Source organism: Giraffa tippelskirchi, chromosome 5 (assembly GCF_054371585.1).
Source record: "Giraffa tippelskirchi isolate mGirTip1 chromosome 5, T2T-mGirTip1v1.2.pri, whole genome shotgun sequence".
Classification (NCBI taxonomy): domain Eukaryota; kingdom Metazoa; phylum Chordata; class Mammalia; order Artiodactyla; family Giraffidae; genus Giraffa; species Giraffa tippelskirchi.
The window spans coordinates 132,461,645-132,476,480 of record NC_137279.1 but is presented as its reverse complement, the minus strand read 5'-3'; the positions used below and the strand labels follow the sequence as shown (position 1 = coordinate 132,476,480).

Here is a 14,836-nt window from a genome sequence, read left to right as displayed (position 1 = left end):
TATATTACACAGCACAGGGAATTATAGCCATTATTTTGTAATAACTTTTAATGGACTACAATCTATAAAGATACTGAATTGCTATGTTGTACACCTGACATTAATACCATAAATCAACTAATACGTCAATAAAAATCACATAAAATAAGAAACTAAAAGTAATGGAGCAGTCAAAAAAGTTATGGAATACCTATAGAATGGAATAATATGCAGCAGTGAAAAAACGTCAAAGTATTCAATAACAACAAAAAAAGTTCTAGAAATTTTGTTAACTTAAAAAGTCAGAAAATAGTATGATCCCTTTTAAAACAAAGTTAATAGGCATATTCTCAAAGAATAGAAAGGGCTTCCCTCGTGGTTCAGATGGTAAAGAATCCACCAGCAACGCAGGAGATCTGGGTTCAACCCCTGAGTTGGGAAGGTCCCTTGGAGGAGGACATGGCAATCTACTCCAATATTCTTACCTGAAGAATGCCCATGGACAGAGGAGCCTAGCGGGCTACAGTCCATGTGGTCGCAAAGAGTCGGACATGACTGAGCAACTAAGCACACAAAGAATGGAAAAAACTTCAAAATATTTATGGTGGTTATTTCTTGGTGGTGGACTACAGGTGATAAGCATTTTTAATATTTTGTTATCATTTTTTTCAATATTTTCCAAATTTTATACATCCATTTAATACTACACATCAACATCTACAGATGAAGATTAAGAAATGTATTTTTTTAATTTTCCCTTTTAACATCTTTATACTCATCAAAAATGTATTTCATTTGTTACACAGGGTCAGTTCAAAGAACACTTAGTTACATATGGAAGAACCATGTGAAATTACAGCCAAAGCAATTGCTAATGCAGTTCATGAATGTATTTTTGAGCATATTTCTCAAATGCTTAAAATGTCATTTAAAAAAAATCTATCTAAAACATTTTATAACTGGCCAGCTTTTATGACAATTTAAATTTTTCCATATGGCTAACAGCTGACAGTATTATGCCAGCTTTAGTGTTCCTCTCCATTTTTATATAAATATGAACTTTCAAAAACAGATTTAAATTATTGAGAACTGTGAATTTTTATAGAGTTCATGTTGACCTAGAGCTTCATATTACTTAAACTAAACTTTATATCATTTTTCTCCATAGAACACATGGAGTTGTAACTCTGTGAAAAAACTGAAGAGGTCAATTTCCAATCTCTTTAGTGCTATTGATTCTTCTATAACAAATTTTGTGCTAGTAGCCTAGCTCAATCTGAGCTTTTGACTGTTGAAGGAGATCCAGATTAGAATCTCCCAAATGTTTATCATCAACCAGCCCTAGCTCCACATGAAACACATGAAAGTAAGATTCTGTGCTCATAGGAGCTTGGGAAACTATTTTCCCATTGGTGACTCACTGGCACTGGCATATTAACACACTAAACTTGCGATTCTCAAGACTGTTGAGGAGGCTGGTGGAGAGGACATTTAGAGGACATCATCAGAATCAACATAAAATCTTATTCTCCCACCCCCACATACCCAACAACCCAGCAATCTCGAGGTGAGGATGCACTTTAGGGTGAAGAAAATAAATCTTTTTTTTGATTGAAGTATAATTTATTTACATTATATTAGCTTCAGGTATACAACATAGCAATTCAGTATTTTATAGATTATACTCCATTTAAGATGATTACAAAATAATGGCTATATTTTTGCCTGTGCTGTACAATATATTCTTGTTGCTTATCTATTTTATGCAGAGTAGTTTGCCTCTCTTAATCCCATACCCCTATCTCATCCCTCCCCACTGCCCTCTCCCCACAGGTAACCACTAGTTTGTTCTCTACATCTTTTGAATCTGTTTCTGTTTTGTTAAATACATTTTTTTTAATCTGTTTTTTAAAAGTATCTCAGAGATTCTGAAATAGGGGCATGTCAGAGGGTTTAAAACTTCTCTATTAAAGGTAAGAATTTCTCCATTAATATACAGGCTAGACTTTTTAATCTTGCTATTTAACACACTGTTATAAGTAATATCTGGGCTTCCCTGATGGCGCAACAGTAAAGAATCTGCCTGCCAATGCAGGAGACATGGGTTCAATCCCTGGGTCAGAAAGATCCCCTGGAGAAGGAAATGGCAATCCACTCCAGTATTCTTGCCTGGGAAATCCCAAGGGTAGAGGAGACTGGCAGGCCACTGTCCATGCGGTCACAAGAGTCAGACATGACTTAGAGACTAAAACAACAACAAGTAACATCTATTAATACCCCACATAACTAAGTGTTTTTCAGAACAAGGCTTAGAAAACACTGCACCCTGCAACGTAAGTTAACATCATTGCAATTATTATTCACCACACTGGCTTGAGAAAACCACCTTGATTGAAGAGGTCACTAAAAGATGTAATCCATGCATGGGGCTCTGAAAGGTCTGTGTGAAGTTTTCAAAGGTTGCCAGTTAAGATTTATTCTGAAACTGGGCAAGTATGCAATGACAATACTCAACTAAAGGAAAATATAAAAGATGTCTATGACTTTGGGATAGGAAAAACTTTCTTAAAATTCATACATAGCCTTAAATATAAGACAAAAGATAATAAGTACTCAGCATTAGGCAAGTCTGTTTTTTACAACTGTATTGTCAAAAAGAAAATTAAATCCTCAGGTCTAAGTGTGCTATATATCCTTTCCTTTATGTATTCATTCACCAAATATTTATTGCATACCTACTATGAAAGTTTGGAAGGACTGATGTTGAAGCTGAAGCTCCAATACTTTGGCCACCTCATGTGAAGAGTTGACTCATTGGAAAAGACCCTGATGCTGGGAAGGATTGGGGGCAGGAGGAGAAGGGGACGACAGAGGATGAGATGGCTGGATGGCATCACCGACTCAATGGAGATGAGTTTGGGTAAACTCTGGGAGTTGGTGATGGACAGGGAGGCCTAGCATGCTGCGACTCAAGAGGTCGCAAAGAGTCGGACATGACTGAGCAACTTAACTGGACTATGAAAGTTTAGAAATGATTTTTTTCGAACACTTGTGTACTAGTTATTATTTTTTCACATAGAATTTCCTGCAGCGACCATATTAAGCCAAACTTTTCAGTCACAACAGTTAGGCAAAGTTTGAAACTGCGATCTCTCTCTTAACACTGTTCTGTCTATTCCTTCCTTGTTCTTCACAACATAAGGCTTCTAGTACAAAACCAGACTATTATTCGCATTTGACTTGGAGAGATTACATATTCCCCCAAAATGACACACTGAACCTTCAGGTGGGAGCAATCACAATGCCTCGTCCTATATAATAGGACTATATAATAATTTGATTTGAGGGTTTTTTTCGACCATTGGGCTTCCCTTGTGGCTCAGCTGGTAAAGAATCCACCTGCAATGCGGGAAATCGTGGTTCGATTCCTGGGTCGGGAAGATTCACTGGAGAAGGGATAGGCTACCCACTCCAGTATTCTTGGGCTTCCCTTGTGACTCAGCTGGTAAAGAATCCATCTGCAATGCGGGAGACCAGGGTTCGATCTTCCCTGGGTTGGGAAGACCCCCAGGAGAAGGGAAAGGCTACCCACTCCATTATTCTGGCCTGGAGAATTGCATGGACTAGTCCATGGATGTCACAAAGAGTCAGATACAACTGAGCGACTTTCACTTTCAGCCATTACTTCTTTGAATACTTCTTTCAGCCCCACACTTCTCCACGCTTTCTGAGACTTGGTTTAAATGACTGTCAGATCTTTTGTTATAGTTCCATAGGTTCCTGAAGCTCTGTTCATTACTCTTTAATCTATTTTCTCGGTTTTTCAAATTGGGTAATTGATATTACTCTAATTTCAAGTTCATATTCTTTCCTCTGTTCTGTGTATTACATCATTGAGCCTATCCAGTAAGTTTTTAGTTTTGGTTACTGCATTTTTCCATTCTAACACTTCCATTTGGTTCTTGTTCATATCTTCTATTCTTTTTCATTTTTGTAATTAGCTCTCATTCAATTTATTGTGCTTTGTTAATTACAACAAATTATACAGACATATGTAACCAAAGACATAGGCTGCAATAGTAATGGTGGTGATTTCTGTCAGGCAGAATTATGGGATTTCCTCCTTTATTTTTTTAATTTATTTTTCATTGAGGGATAATTGCTTCACAATGTTGTATTGGTTTCTGCCATACAATAAGGCAAATCAGCCGTAAGAATACATATGCCCCCTCCCTCTTGAATACCTTCTATTTCTTTGTTGATACTTTGATTTTATCATTTGGTTCAAATGTGTTAACAACTGCTGATTGAGGCATTTTTATGATGGATTGCTTTAAAACTCTTGTCAGATAATTCCAATATCTATGCCACTTTCGTGGGCTTCCCAGGTGGCACTAGTGGTAAAGAACCTGCCTGCCAATTCAGGAGACGTAAGGGATGCAGGTTCAATCCCTAGGTTGGGAAGATCCCCTGGAGGAGGGCATGCCACCACCCCCCCCCCAGTATTCCTGCCTAGAGAATTCCATGTAGCCTGGTGGACTACAGTCCATGGGGTCGCAAAGAGTTGGACACTACTGAGAGACCTAGCACACACATATGCACACGCTGCCCTGAGGCTGCCTGGCTTTGCTTCATTGTATTTTCTTATTCCAGCTGAGATTTTCATGGCCTTTGATAGACACGTGATTTTTTATTGAATTCTGAACACTGTGGGTATTCAGTCCTGAGAATTTTGGATAGAAGAAGTCATCTGTCTTAGCAGGCTTCTTCTGACACAGCCCCAGCCGGGAGAGGGAGAGCTGCCTCATTTCTTCCAGGTAGGAATGATGTTCAGTCTCCCTACTACACCTTCCTAACATTACCCCAGCTGGGAAAAGACAAGGTGCTTTTTCACTGCTCCACACATGGCAGCCACTAACACCTCAGCTCATGCACAGTGGCTCATGACCTCTGGGGGAAGGAGCAAGCCCCAGATCCCCTCAGCCTTTTGGGCACAATCCTAGTAAGGAGTGGGAGAAATGCCTCATTACCTACATGTGAGAATGGAAGTCCTGGCTCCCCACTCAGCCTCTGCTGGCAGGAGTGGGAGGAAGACCACAATTTTTTTCCCATGGTGTTTGGCTAGAGCAGGGAGCTTATTTTCTAGAAGTTTTCCTTCTTACTAGGTAGATGCTTCCTGGGACTTTTGCTAAAGAGATCAGACTTTTACTGAACTTCTTCTGGTCTGTAATGTTGGCATTTCTAGGTTCCTGGCTTCTCCAGCACCAGTTTGGGATATATGTGGCAAAGATAAAACCCAGGGATCTCCTCACCATGCTGCTCCTCAGATCCCAGGGTTAACTGGGCTGCCTTCTGTCCTTCTTTCAGAATTTTCTTACACTTGTTTCATGCAATTTCCAAGAGTGCTTAACAGTATTTAACAGGAGAAACAGGGAGAAGGGCATGCATCCTATTTTTTCCAGAACCAGAAATCAATGTATTTAATTCTAACATTCTGTATACTTTATGTATTTCATTTCTCAAAAAATTTTTGTGACCTGAGGGCAAAGGCTAATAGAATTTTGCCAAGAGAACTCACTGGTAATAGCAAACACCCTACTCCAACAACACAAGAGAAGACTCTACACGTGGACATCACCAGATAGTCAACACCGAAATCAGATTGATTATATTCTTTGCAGCCAAAGATGGAGAAGCTCTATACAGTCAGCAAAAACAAGACAGGGAGCAGACTGTGGTTCAGATCATGAACTGCTTATTGCCAAATTCAGACCTAAATTGAAGAAAGTAGGGAAAACCACTAGTCCATTCAGGTATGACCTAGATCAAATCCCTTATGCGTATACAGTGTAAGTGACAAATAGATTTAAGGGACTAGATCTGATAGACAGAGTGCCTGATGAACTATGGACAGAGGTTCATGACATTGTACAGCAGACAGGGATTAAGACAATCCCCATGGAAAAGAAATGCAAAAAAGCAAAATGGCTGTCTGAGGAGGCCTTATAGATAGCTGGGAAGAGAAGAGAAGCAAAAAGCAAAGGAGAAAAGGAAAGATACTCCCATCTGAATGCAGAGTTCCAAAGAATAGCAAGGAGAGATAAGAAAGCCTTCCTCAGCGATCAGTGCAAAGAAATAGAGGAAAACAACAGATTGGGAAAGACTAGAGATCTCTTCAAGAAAATTAGAGATACCAAAGGAACATTTCATGCAAAGATAGGCTCGGTAAAGGACAGAAATGGTATGGACCTAACAGAAGCAGAAGATATTAAGAAGAGGTGACAAGAATACACAGAAGAACTGTACAAAAAAGATCTTCATGACCCAGATAATCATGATGGTGTGATCACTCACCTCGAGCCAGACATCCTGGAATGTGAAGTCAAGTGGGCCTTAGAAAGCATCACTACGAACAAAGCTAGTGGAGGTGATGGAATTCCAGTTGAGCTATTTCAAATCCTCAAAGGTGATGCCGTGAAAGTGCTGCACTCAATATGCCAGCAAATTTGGAAAACTCAGCAGTGGCCACAGGACTGGAAAAGGTCCGTTTTTGTTCCAATCCCAAAGAAAGGCAATGCCAAAGAATGCTCAAACTACCGCACAATTGCACTCATCTCACATGTTAGTAAAGTAATGCTCAAAATTCTCCAAGCCAGGCTTCAGCAATACGTGAACCATGAACTTCCAGATGTTCAAGCTGGTTTTAGAAAAGGCAGAGGAACCAGAGATCAAATTGCCAATATCCGCTGGATCATCGAAAAAGCAAGAGAGTTCCAGAAAAACATCTATTTCTGCTTTATTGACTATGCCAAAGCCTTTGACTGTGTGGATCACAATAAACTGTGGAAAATTCTGAAAGAGATGGGAATACCAGACCATCTGACCTGTCTCTTGAGAAACCTTTATGCAGGTCAGGAAGCAACAGTTAGAACTGGACATGGAACAACAGACTGGTTCCAAATAGGAAAAGGAGTACGTCAAGGCTGCATATTGTCACCCTGCTTATTTAACTTATATGCAGAGTACATCATGAGAAACGCTGGGCTGGAAGAAACACAAGCTGGAATCAAGATTGCCGAGAGAAATGTCAATAACCTCAGATATGCGGATGACACCACCCTTATGGCAGAAAGTGAAGAACTAAAGAGCCTCTTGATGAAAGTGAAAGAGGAGAGTGAAAAAGTTGGCTTAAAGCTCAACGTTCAGAAAACTAAGATCATGGCATCGGTCCCATCACTCCATGGGAAATAGATGGGGAAACAGTGTCAGATTTTATTTTTTGGGGCTCCAAAATCACTGCTGATGGTGATTGCAGCCATGAAATTAAAAGACGCTTACTCCTTGGAAGGAAGGTTATGGCCAACCTAGATAGCATATTTAAAAGCAGAGACATTACTTTGCCAATGAAAGTCTGTCTAGTCAAGGCTATGGTTTTTCCAGTGGTCATGTATGGATGTGAGAGTTGGACGGTGAAGAAAGCTGAGCACCGCAGAATTGATGCTTTTGAACTGTGGTGTTGGAGAAGACTCTTGAGAGCCCCTTGGACTGCAAGGAGATCCAACCACTCCATCCTAAAAGAGATCAATCCTGGGTGTTCATTGGAAGGACTGATGTTGAAGCTGAAACTCCAATACTTTGACCACCTCATGCGAAGAGTTGATTCATTGGAAAAGACCCTAATGGTGGTTGGGATTGGGGGCAGGAGGAGAAGGGGACGACAGAGGATGAGATGGTTGGATGGCATCACCAACTCAATGGACATGGGTTTGGGTAGACTCCGGGAGTTGGTGATGGACAGAGAGGGCTGGCGTGCTGCAATTCATGGGGTCGCAAATAGTCGGATACGACTGAGCGACTGAACTGAACTGAACTGAACTATTGAGATTTCATTCATTTGGAGGCTCACTTAGAAGTGTTCTTCGTAACTACTATATCTTTACATATTTCTCTGAGAAATTTTCATTGTACCGTTACAATTTTTTTAATCTGCAATGCACATCAAATTGCATTTTTGATGCAAACCTATGTTTCTTGGAAGGTATAACATGCACAACCACAAATTCAATTTTAATGAAAGTACAGAGATAGTATATGATCATTCCACACGGGCGAAGGATGAGATTCTACTCATCATATCTTACATAGACTTTTTCCAAATGCACACGACCAAAGCCTGATTATTCTCTTAATTTCAGCCTCACCTGAACAGATGTTCCTAGTTGATTTTCTTCTACTTGTGCTCTGATAGTCTCATTTATTCTGATTATCATTTTGTGTTTTTATTGAGCATGATCTTCTATTTGCTCATTTTCATTCCCCATTCTTGTTTGAGCACCTCCATCATCTTTCACACAGTTTGCTTTTGATGTCTGAAAAAGCCAATAATACCCACAAATCTGCTGTGGCTCAGATGCTCACTACAAAAGTCTTTTCCTTTTCAGTCCATATCCTGAAGATATTTTCCTGGCAGGCAATAAAACAACTTTGGAGAAATAATGTCTCATTTACTTCTCTCTACTTAATTTGCTTTTTTAAAATTTTTCTCATCTTGAGAATTTGTATGAGAGCAAAATTTCATTGTTTTGAGCCTGTCTCATGAACTAAACATAACCTTTGACAACATAACCTTTGACAACATTTCAGTGATACAATGCTCATTTGGATATTTTATTAAAAATGTAAAACCTGTTTGGTGTAGCATGCCATGCTCACCACTGTTATTTTCACATCTGCACTATTTTGAAACAAAGGATCTTAACATCTAAATAATCTTGTCCCTGACTGTTGTTTTGGTTTGCACTGGGGTTTCACAAAACTTAATAGACAGACAACATAAATTCACACAAGTAAATTAATTCTAAAGCTGATTTGTACTCTGTGCAACACCATTCCTTTTATTTTTTGCAATCACCTAAGAAAGGATATTTTTAAGCAAAGAAAATAGAGTTTAAAAAAATCATAGAAATACTAGGCCTGCTGTTCTGTTTTTTGCTCCTCTTGGCACATATAGATTTGCAACTGAAGTCCTTTTGGCTCCTATGATGTCATTATAGAAATGCCATCTTGCAAATTCTTCCCATTTGTCTCTTTCACTGCCTGCTCTGTAGTTGAAACAATTCTTTTCAAAATAATTTATAATTTGTTTTGTATGACACCAGTGACATTTATTACAGGTGTCAACTTCAGCAAAAGATACCCAATTATTTCCATTTAATTCATTTATCAAATGCTAAGGTCTATGGCAAGAATTTAGAGGTCATGTCACTTAGTATCTCACAGTAAAGAGGAAGGACAGTTTTGTTCTCAGTCAGATGAGCTAACTTGGAAGACCATGGTCAACAGGAAATCTTCCATAGAAGAAATGGTGGCTTTGAACAGAGATGCTTTGGACAAGGGTCAAAGAGTAACCACAGTACAAACAGTTGATTTGATTTGCTGTCATTTTTTTCTTTTAGTTTCAGAAGGTGGCTGTTTTCCATTATTTCTTTAAAACTGCGTTAGTTTATTTTTTTTTCAAATTGTTAAATTACATAGGTAAAAGTGATTCTCTGGATAAATCTGACTCTTCAACCTCAATTATTATCTAATGAGTGCACTATTATACACACGGTGGGATTAAATTTGAAATGCAGGTGGAAACCATGTTCAATTTTCCTCCCATTACTGCACACCATAAAGCTTTAATGCAATACAAATATTGCCCCCAAATTATTTCTCTCCACTGAAGTTTTACCTGAAGAATTTATCATCACAAAATGGAGTTTATAGGACTCTGAATCTGTCTGTTAGACAACAAATTTCCTTATCACCATCTTTGCCTCCACTCATAGGACAGAATATTCAAAACCATAGGGCTCAGCACCTGCTTTAGTTTCATTCACTCCATCCAATATAGGACAAAAACGATTGTTGTATAAAACTGTAGTATCATTCTCTTATTAACTTTCATTCATACTGTGTTTATAACTGTAGCTGAAAGAAACTGGCCATACTGGCATTTTAGATGTAAGAATGCTCAAACTCAAAGAAGAAAGTATTCTGAATTTGTTTGTTCAATGACATCTTAAATTGAACTATTTTTTAAACTAAACTATTTTTCACTCATATTTCAACATTAACTGCTTTAATGTATTATGATTGTTACAAATCTACTCAAAATATAACATTATTTAGGCAGAAATGAAGCTCTTCACTAGTCTTTACAAATAAAAGATTCTCAAACTGATAACCAGAAAACTTCTACATTCTGGGATCTTGCATGTGCATGCACACCTGCTCAGTTGTGTCCAACTCTTTGCAACCTTATGGACTGTAGTCCTTCAGGCTTCTCTGTCCATGGAATTTTCCAGGCAAGAATAATGGAGTGGGTTGCCATTTCCTACTTCAGGGGAATCTTCCCCCACCCAGGGATTGAATTCCCGTCTCTTGCATCTCCTGCATTGGGAGGCGGATTTTTTTTTTTACTGCTGCACCACCTGGGAAGCCCCTGGTAACTTGGAGAATGTGTAAAAGAGATGCCACTTTGAATTGCAACAAAGATCATTAATGAGGGAAGGCCCTTCAAATAGATAGATCCCTGACTGGCTAGAGAGGGCTGGCTATCACACACTGTTGTATTATCACGGAAGCTGGTCTTTGACTAAGAATCCTCCACTGTATGAACCTCACACTGGCACTTGCACCCTAGAGTCTCTTTTCCTTGCAACATGAGAAAGTAGAAAATTTTCATTCTGGGATGTTGAATGCATTCATGTTTAATTCTTCATATACGTATCAAACGTTTGCAAGTTAACAGCACCTTGAGGTCTTTTAAATTTATTGTTGTGCATTTTTTCCTTCTCTTGGACCATATATTCCCTTTTCTTCATTCATCTGCCTTTATTTCTCCTACTATATCTATCTATTTCTTGCAAAGAAATGGGACTTAAACATTTCCCCTTGCAGTACTCCTTCCCCAGAGTCAGTGACAAGAAATTGCGACCATTCACCAGCCCTGGTGTGCTCAAACACTTCTGTACATCCCCACTAGAAACACTAAGAGACAACAAGCAAGCATCTAGTGTGGATACAGAGCTAACATCCACCACTTGGCAAGCTGTGTTCAGGGAGGCTTACTTAGCTCTCATTCTGGGATTATTATAAAAATAAATCTTTTAGCATTTGTTTGGGATTAAAAGTGAAGGAATCTAGACTCACATTTTAAAATGCACATCCTGATGAATAATAAATACACTTAGTAAATATACATTAAGGGAGAATTATATTTTCTGCAGCTTGTTGTGTTTTACTGAAAGCATTCTCCACATAACAATGAATTAACAGAACCCAAATATCAGATGAAGATTGGAGTGGTGAGTATAATTTGTATCATCTAGTAGAAATGAAAGAGGTGGAAACAAGAGCAGATCAAAATGAAAGGTCTTGTTGTGAGAGGACAGAAGAGTGGCCTGCAGGGCGATACAGCCCAACACATAGGAGGGTGCCCAGGGTGTGCTGGAGAGAGCCCTGGGCTCAGAACAAACAACCGTGAGTTCTAATCTTGGTTTCGTCACTAGTCCCCGGCCTCTCAGGTTCCTCAGCGGCAAACGGGAATTAAAATGCCTGTGCTGCTGCTGCTGCCGCTGCTAAGTCACTTCAGTCGTGTCCGACTCTGTGCGACCCCATAGACGGCAGCCCATCAGGTTCTGCCGTCCCTGGGATTCTCCAGGCAAGGATACTGGACCACAGAATTACTTGTAAACTGTTTAATGACAGATAGGAAGGGCAGAAGTCCTTTAATTTCAGGATCAAGAAGACATCTGAGAAAATGATTCCATCAGGTCAACCACAAGCAAATCGGTGAAATCAATGTTCTGCCTCCTTCACTCCTCCCCTTTTTCATGATTATCTCCATAGCCCTTGCCTTCCAAGCCCCAAGTGGTGTTCATGAGCACAAAATATCCACCTTCTCTCTGCTTAGTCTTCCCATCATGCATACACTCTCATCTGCTGGATAACACCCTCCCCAACTCATCACATCAAAGTTTAATTGTCCTGTACCCCCTTTATTGTGAACCCCATTTGCTGTCAACACCACATAGGAAGAACACACAAGTTCAGGAATCAAAGAATCTAAGTTAAAACCTAGCTCTTATGCTTGTGAACTGAGACTTTGGCAAATAATTTAACCCCATGTGCCTTAGCCTCCTCCTCATCATACCTGAAGCTCATAACAGTATCAGTTTCATAGCACTCTTGTGAAGGTAAATAATAAGGATAAAATCTCTGGCACGGTGCCTGGCTCATAAATAAACACTTAATAAATGTAAGCAGTATTATTTGATCTAAAATGTTAAGAAGAGACATCAGCTTAATGTCATTCCTCCAAAGCAACTCCTAATTTTACCAGCAGCCTTAACGTAAAGGAGAGCATAGTTGTGTGATTTTTAAACACCATGACAAAGTGCTGGGGGAGATACTTTGGGGTGAGAGCAAAGGGTGCCTTAGGACAGGCTATTCCAACCTTTAGTACTGGATGGTCCACCATCCAGACCAGCCCACTGGCTGTGATTCCCACTGTGTGTCCACACATCCCCTGCCTCCTTTTCAGAACAACAGAATATGCAGAGACCTGGACCAGAAGACAGAAGGGAATATCTGTCAGGACACAGTTTACTCTGGGACCTTGTCAAATGATCTGCTTTTTATCCAGAACTGGGTAAACAGAAGTACTTCCTCAAAAACAAGTAAACACTGTACTATGCGTTAATTTCACAAACCATCATTACCAGCTTTTCCAGACAAGCGATCACCGAACCTCCATTTTTGTGAAAGGACAGTCGTTGCTTTGTTTATGGCTTGGAGGTGTGGGGGGAGACAGGAGGGACAAGAGAGGTGACACTAAAATTACTTGTCCCTCTTTAAAGCTTTCCAGGTAAACTGTGCCCAGACTCAAGGACAATGTGTTTAAGACTGACTCTTGTGTCGCCCCTGAAAAGCCCTGGGAGTTTTAATTGAAATTGTTTTTCTGCACTGGCATGCTGCCTTATTTGCAATATGTATTATGAAGGACAATGTTAAATAAGAAGGGTGACTTTTTTTAAATACAGACTTCAAAACTGTATATTGGCTGCCCTCCCCTCCCCACCTAAGAAATAAACACAAGATTTTTTTTTTTTCCACTAAAGGACAGTAAATTTCTTTGGTTATCGATATTCAAAAACCAAACTAAAACAGCTGTAATGGGAGAATATCCCCAAAGCAGACAGCTATTCGTGGAAACGGAAACAAGCAGAAGAACAAAGAAAAAATCTTTCGGGTTTTATCCTACATTTCAAAGCTGCATTAAAGTCACAGTTCCTCTCACTGCAAGATGGTTCCTAAAACTTCACGAAACTGCCATAAAACAGGAAGTTCAGAATATCATTTTTTCAGTATTATCTTCCTTTCTCAATTCAGCTTTAGTTTATCCACTAACTTAACAGAATAATACTTTTTGAATAGGAAAACCTGGTAACTTCCCATGAATACCTTTCCTGCCAAGTCCCCTGCCCCTGGCTCTAGTTTATAGTGTTCTCAGCTGGTGGCTATGCTGCCTTCCTGTGACTTAAGAACAGCTTTTTCCAGAAGGAAATACAATGCTAAACAAGCTTTATCTTTTCAAAAGAGCATCTGACTTAGAGAAAATGATGCTTACCTAGTTATGAGATAGAATGGTAACATGCAGAGGGGGGTAAATCAAAGTCTGCTCTTGAGAGGAGGCAACCTCAAAAAACCTTCCAATTCTCAATGTAGGAACATGGAAATCCTTTCTCAGGGCCCAGATATGTGCCAGAGATAATATGCCAAGAAAAACATTATTTCCCTGGGATGGGCTACTATGATTATCTATCCTATTATGAGTCAAGCCCTTGAAAATCCAAAGGTAAGTAGCAGTTAAACAGCTATAAACAGTGGCTTATGAGAATTCTGAGGAAATATGATGAGGTGACAATGCTGTGAAACTCACTGCAGAAACAAATCCCTCAGTATAAAAAGAAAAAAAAAAGTGCCCTATATGGCAGATTCTAAGTTTTCTCTCCTTTTTCTTTCATGATCTTCTCTTCTCATCACCTCTTCCATTCTTTTTCCTTCTTTCTTCCATTCTATGTTCATTTTTCCAGTTTATTTTCTCTCTCCCTACTCCCTCTGGCTCTGTATTCCCATCTTTCTCGCTTTGATTTTCCTTTTTTTTTTTTAAAAAAAAAAATGTCATTACTCACCCCAGTGACATGTCACAATATTGCATGGAAGTTCATTGTAAGCACATTTTGGTTCCCTGTTGTTACGTTTTTAATCCGTCAAAGTTAATATTTTTACATCACTCTTTCTCTGCCCAAAAGGAAACCAAGTTAAGATGCTTTTGATTTTTATATGATATGTCTCCTTACTTGAAAATCGTTCACCCAAAATGGGGAGAGGAAGGAGGTGAGGAACAGAACATACAATCCTTATCTTCAAAAAAAATGCCAAAGCTCTAAGGAACTCTTCAAACTAGATCCCTTTTATCCCATCTGTCTTGTTTCCCAGCTTTTTTTTTAACATTTACTCATCATAAATTTATTGAGTACTTAACGCTTGCCAGGAAGTTTAGGCATACAAACAATAGGTTGGTAGAAGGATTATAAGGAAAGGAGAAAGGTTTTTCCACTTTTTTCTCCCAAATGTATTCCTTTTCTTTGTGAGGAAATCAGGGCAGAAAGAAATAAAAGGCCAGAAACAAACCCCTACATACACACCCACACCCACACCCACCTAGATCTAGTGCAGGAACCTCTGCTTGCCTCCTTTCCCCAGCCCCACCCTCCCTGTAGACCTCACCCTGAGACCTGACCTTTCT

At 39.3% G+C, this 14,836-nt stretch overlaps 1 long non-coding RNA gene across 1 annotated transcript in view; it reads right to left on the bottom strand.

Moving 5' to 3' along the window:
* The window catches only part of LOC145507977 (uncharacterized), a 173,228-nt gene extending 159,350 nt beyond the window's left edge, over positions 1–13,878 (bottom strand). Inside the window, exon 1 of the long non-coding RNA XR_014055266.1 lies at positions 13,655–13,878. This is a non-coding gene — a long non-coding RNA (uncharacterized LOC145507977). The remainder of the gene's footprint in view (positions 1–13,654) is intronic.
* Between the last annotated feature and the right edge of the window lie 958 nt (positions 13,879–14,836).